Source organism: Saccostrea cucullata, unplaced genomic scaffold (assembly GCF_032062105.1).
Source record: "Saccostrea cucullata isolate Sc308-1 unplaced genomic scaffold, CSIRO_AGI_Scuc_v1 ctg6506, whole genome shotgun sequence".
In the NCBI taxonomy this organism is placed as follows: domain Eukaryota; kingdom Metazoa; phylum Mollusca; class Bivalvia; order Ostreida; family Ostreidae; genus Saccostrea; species Saccostrea cuccullata.
Window position 1 is genome coordinate 1 of NW_026928440.1, and position 5,608 is coordinate 5,608.

The 5,608-nt window shown below is 32.9% G+C and overlaps 1 long non-coding RNA gene across 1 annotated transcript; it reads left to right on the plus strand.

Moving 5' to 3' along the window:
• The first annotated feature begins 183 nt into the window (after positions 1 to 183).
• Positions 184 to 5,205, plus strand: LOC134277581 (uncharacterized). Its single transcript, XR_009994280.1, has 3 exons — positions 184 to 439; positions 564 to 643; positions 4,895 to 5,205. It is a non-coding gene; the product is annotated as an uncharacterized LOC134277581 (long non-coding RNA).
• The last annotated feature ends 403 nt before the right edge of the window (positions 5,206 to 5,608 follow it).

Below are 5,608 nucleotides of genomic sequence, written 5' to 3' on the forward strand. Positions count from 1 at the left end.
ATTTAGCTGTCAACAAATATTCCCAAATAAAGTTATTACATATATCTGGTATAAAAAGAAGTTGAAAATCTTACAAACTTACAGAAAACATTCTGTTCTGCTCTTTCTAGTCTGTTTCTAATCCGCATGATGACGTAATTTGTGACGTATGACCTTCCATAAAAACTAGCTTTGGTTCCATAAAGTAAATTATTATATATCACTTAGTCATCAGCGTTCGTCTTCGAAGCGGAGAAACATTTTCAAGATAAAGATTTGAATGACGAAAATTATAAAAATTAAGGAATTTCCCGAATCATTGATGAATACGAAACTGAATAGCCAGGTTCCATTTGCACTTCCTGTTACAGAAAAAAAACCGGGTCAGCGAGAGCTCCTTTCTATCGTTTGTTACAGACTTTCCCTTTGGCTGATTGTGATCTAATTCCTTAAAACAATGGTAAATATATATGCTTTGTTAATTGTTTATCATATTTTGTGTTTATAATGCACATTTTTATTGAATATTCAACTTGCAACGAAATATTTCAGAGTAAATTCGGATTTCTTTCTCATTTTTTCAGGTTCTGCGTAACGCAGCCAGGTGAATCGAATGGTCTTTTTATGTTTAGTGACATTTATTTGAAGGTTTACTAAATTTTTGGTAAATAATTAAAAGTTATTTTTATTTTAACTAACTGTCATTACAAGTCTCTACACATGTGTCACAACAAAATACATAGACTTTGTTTTGTTCTGACACATATGTAGAGACTTGTAACCACAGCTTCAATAGACCAAGTGTATCCTACAAAATAATTTAGACATAAGATGATAGGTCCAACAAAAGGTTCCATCTTCTAATGGATTAATTTGAGGTCCATGCAAAAAATGTAACTATTGTATTTGATTTATTCACAATTGAGGTACTATTCTAACTATTCTATCCAGATTAAGAAATCAATCTTTTCAGTATAATTGCACTGTTGTGAGTAATTTATTAAAAATTCATCAATGACATGTTTATTGTCAACCAATAAGAATATCACAATTAAAATGAAACATTTTATCTCATTTGGTCCAATAGCAGCCTGCTATCAGGATATATAGAGTAAGTCAATAAGACACTGTATGTGTTGAATATAAAATACATGGTTACTGTCTTGAAATATAAGCGATATTTGGGCGAGGTTAAGGAAACATGATAGAGGGCGAGGCATACGTTTTCGACCCGAGCCCAAATATTGCTTATATTTCAAGACAGTTATCTTGTATTTAATTTATCCTGCAACAAAATTCTGCATTTGAAAGTTCAAAACAAGCCATTTTCGACAGATTTAGGTACATCTCTGCAGTGGCAACTATGACGCCATGGCGTAAATATTGTAGTATACATGACCAGTCCAGTCCAATACGAAAAATCGTAATATTACAAAATATCGTAATGTTGTTCTTATATTACTATTATAGTTAAATTACGGAAACTCGTAATAGAGAAACACCGGCATCTTACGAACAAACGTAACCAAAAACGGGGATCAGCCATTGTAGTCTATTGTATTTACGGTTGGATGATTGATTTTTTCAATTTTATTGGGATTTCGATAGAAAAATCCCCACGATACCTCAAATCCACGTCTTTTCGTAGTCGCTACCGTGACGCTACAATACATTTCAATGGACATTTAAACGAGCAAAGGGGTTCAAGAAGGGAAAAAAAAGGAAAATTAAAAAAAAAATGTCATTCTGTGGCGTAAAATAAAAAATGATAGTATTTGCAGATCTAGTAGGGGTCGAAGGGATGGGGGATACTTTGCGAAGGGGGATCGGGTCAATAAGGAGTTATGGTCTAAAATTGAATTGCAAAAACTCAAAAACTTTGAAGAAATTCTTGTTCAAAATACTATATGCTGCGAAAAATAAAAGTAATATGGCTTTAATACACAGGTATTATAGCCATATCATAAATCCAGCCTAAGGGTACATGTATGTCCGTCCGTAATTTGTCGGTTGATAAAGCTTCTTCTTACAAACATGTATCTTAAAAATCTTCATATAATTTTCACATGTTCTAGTGGACTGGACCCCCCCCCCCCAACCAACTCAAAATTATTTTTTTATTTCACTGTAAAAGCTTAAAGGCTTCTTGAGATATTGCTCAAAACAAAAGTGTAACAGACGGACAGAATTATAAGACGAACGGACTGACTGAATATAATATCCCCAACTTTCGGGGGGAGGGGGGGTGCGCAAAAATGGAATTTTAGTGAATTGTGTTTTTGACATAATTTTAAAATATATGAGAGCAAGTTCCATATTAGCATGCCATCATAGGACCTATCCCCTCCCCCTCCCAAACCCCTGGAATATATATAAATCCGGTTCCAAAGATTTTTTTGGCTTTCTTTCATGTATAACATTTACAATTTACTACATACAAAATTGATTCCTGTAGTTAAAAAAGTCAGAGATGATTTAAAAATAAGAAAAAAATTTTATGTACTTTTTGGATTTTTCATTTGAAATACACGGTAAATATGTACTACGGCTACTTTACATAAAGAAGAGAAATATCAATATCTGGGGACCTGATATGTATATTATGGGTGGGGTGGGGAAGTTGTTTGATCTACAAGCACCTGTGATAAGTACATGTATATGTGTGCACATACTTTTGAAGGATGCCATGAAAATTGACAACTAAGTGACAACTACAGTACTGTACATTTTCATATTATTCACACTTATGAAAGTCCGTATATATTATTGTCGGTATTCTGGGATCAATCTTTTTTTTTACAACAGGATGGTGAATATATTATTTTCCTTACAAATGAAGCAAGTTATAATTTCGGTTATAGTTTTTATATGTAGATTCTACGTTCGGTCAAAATATCTCTGTGTGTGGTCAAAAGTATAAAGTGTATCTTCTAATTTTATAATGCATGGTTAACAAACAGTGACTTAGTGGAGCATAACTTTAAAGCAAAGAAAAGAACTTAAAAAAAGCACCACCCTACATAAATGCATATCTTCAGCCTTTTTCATAATCCACACATATAAACAGATATACATGTACACACGGTCGTATATAGGAACAGGGTTGAGGGGTTGGGCATAAGCCCATCTCCACCCCATAATGAAGTCGATAAAATAAACAATGTAATACCGGTATTATAGAAAACTTAGCTACTGTATACTTGTGCCCATTCAATAAAAATATTTTTCATTTTGGTTTCCCAAGAAATTGTTTGGTAGTGACTCTAAACTTTAGGTTGTGCCCCCCCCCAATGAAATTGATTGCTTCGGGCCTGTCACATATATATAATTAAAATAAAAGCAGCCCAAAATAATTTAGTTAAGATCGCCATTCAATACATCATCTAAGAGGATACTGTCTACCACGAATGCTCGTTTATTTCTTTGAAGTGATATTTTAATTGATTTAAAAAAGAATCTCTCTCTCTCTCTCTTTCTCTCTCGGATCAATATAAGACTCTTTATAAAGCGCACAACCTATTTACTTGATTGCACGGATTTATTTTTTTTTTCAAGCTGTAAAATGTTACCTTTCCTCATATGAACAAGGCGCACAATACGGGTAGTTTGTATACGTTTAATCACTGACGCATGATAAACGTGTTTCCCAATCCGTCTAAAGTACATGTATTATGGTGACACGTATTTTCTCCTATTTGTTCGCTTTTTTAAAACATTGTAAGTGATTACAAAAGATTTGACATGAGCAATTGTCAAATACAAAGTGGTTAAACCACTATCCGTTTTATTTTACACATATACTTATTTCTTCCGATTTTAAACTTTACATGGGTACAATCACTGGTCCCGAGAAAACTATCGAGATACGGGAAGTTAGGGAGAATTACGTTCGTTCGTAAGATGTCGGTGTTTCTCTAATATAACAAGTTGAGAGAGACTATATTACGAGTTTTCGTAATGCAAGACAAAATAAAGCATTGAAAGAAACTGAATTATGTTTATGGAAATATGACGTCAGTAATACATTATGCCTCAATGGTACTAGTATCACGTGGTCATTTTGGTCAGTGACGTCTATCGAAAAGTATGGAAATGCCAAAAGAAAGTAACAATGGTAATGGGTGAGTGAACATTTTGTTTTATTTTTCTTATATAAGAATTTTCCCAAGGAGAGAATGAATTTTCCATAAAATTTCAATGTATCCTCAAGCTTGTCACAATGGTCTATAATCCCCGAATTCAGTATATTTTTCCCTAAGTCTACCCTGAAAATCAGACCCTCAAACAACGAGATTTTTACGAGAGATAACTTGCAAGACTCTCACTAGGCTCTGAATCCGCTTGCACTTGGATCAAATGCACCAAAACAAGGAAAATCCACTAACCATACATATCCACGATATCTTAATGATGAAACCAGATACAAATAATCCCTGATGAAACATAACAAAGAAATTGTATCAGAAAAAGGGAAGTAACTCTTAGAAGAGTTAGAAATTGCTTAAATTACGAATTTTAGTAATATTACGATTTTTCGTATTGGACTGGACTGATGACCTCACAATGCTTTTAGAACGTCAGAATACATACACGAGGCTTTATTAAGGCAGTGAGCGGATAAAGCTTTGGTTTATTAGGTTACCTTAATTAGGTCAATGCAAAAAGTAGTTGCAGGATAAACTCTATTATGCAGTTATGAATGTGCTTAACACAGGGTCTTTTGTTTCGCTCTAAACATTGCCATTTTGCATACTCAGTAATACAAGTTGCCAAAACATGGACTTTTCATGTGATATAATAGAATTTATTGTATTTAATGTCACCCTAATTAGAATTTAATTGGTCCCTTTGACCTAAACAATCGCATTATTAGTATGGGTAATAGCATTTTATGATAATTAAAATTTCTTTGTAGAAAACGCTTTTCAGGACAAAAGACTGAAAAACTGCCTGTAAACACAGCTATCATTAAAGGCAATGAATAACCTAAGAACATCCAAACAATATGATATCAGAGACTAGCAATTTTTATCACTCAATGTGGCAGTAAAACCTAAATAAATATTGAAATGTTCAATTTCTTTTTTCATTGCTTTTTTTCTCTTGTTTATGAATATTGAATGATATTTATGCGAATTTCGCATGATTTTTACATGAAAAACTGATAATTTGGAATTTGCATGAATATCATGCGAAATTTCACTCACATGAAAATCGCATGAATTTCGCATAAATATTGTATGAGGACATTCGCATGAAATTCGCATGTGGAATTTTTCGCATGGTTTTTATGTGATTTTCGTACGAAATTCATGCGAAAAGGCATTCGCATGAAAATCATGCGAGCCACTTTTCCCTGTGTAAACATTTTCAGTTAGAAATCTTAGTAAACGATGGATATAGAACACATTACAAAAAAAGATACATTTACAATAACAGAAGTTTCAACCCTTAGCAAAACTATAGCCTCACTGGTTTTCTTTAGCAAAAAGAAATAAAGGTAGCACTTAAAATTTTAAGAATGGCAACAGCAATAACTAGAATAATGATTCTTGATTGTACCTCTCTAAATCAAGTTTGATAATACTAGAAATTTGACAAAAAATAGAGTAGACATGACATTTTGAAG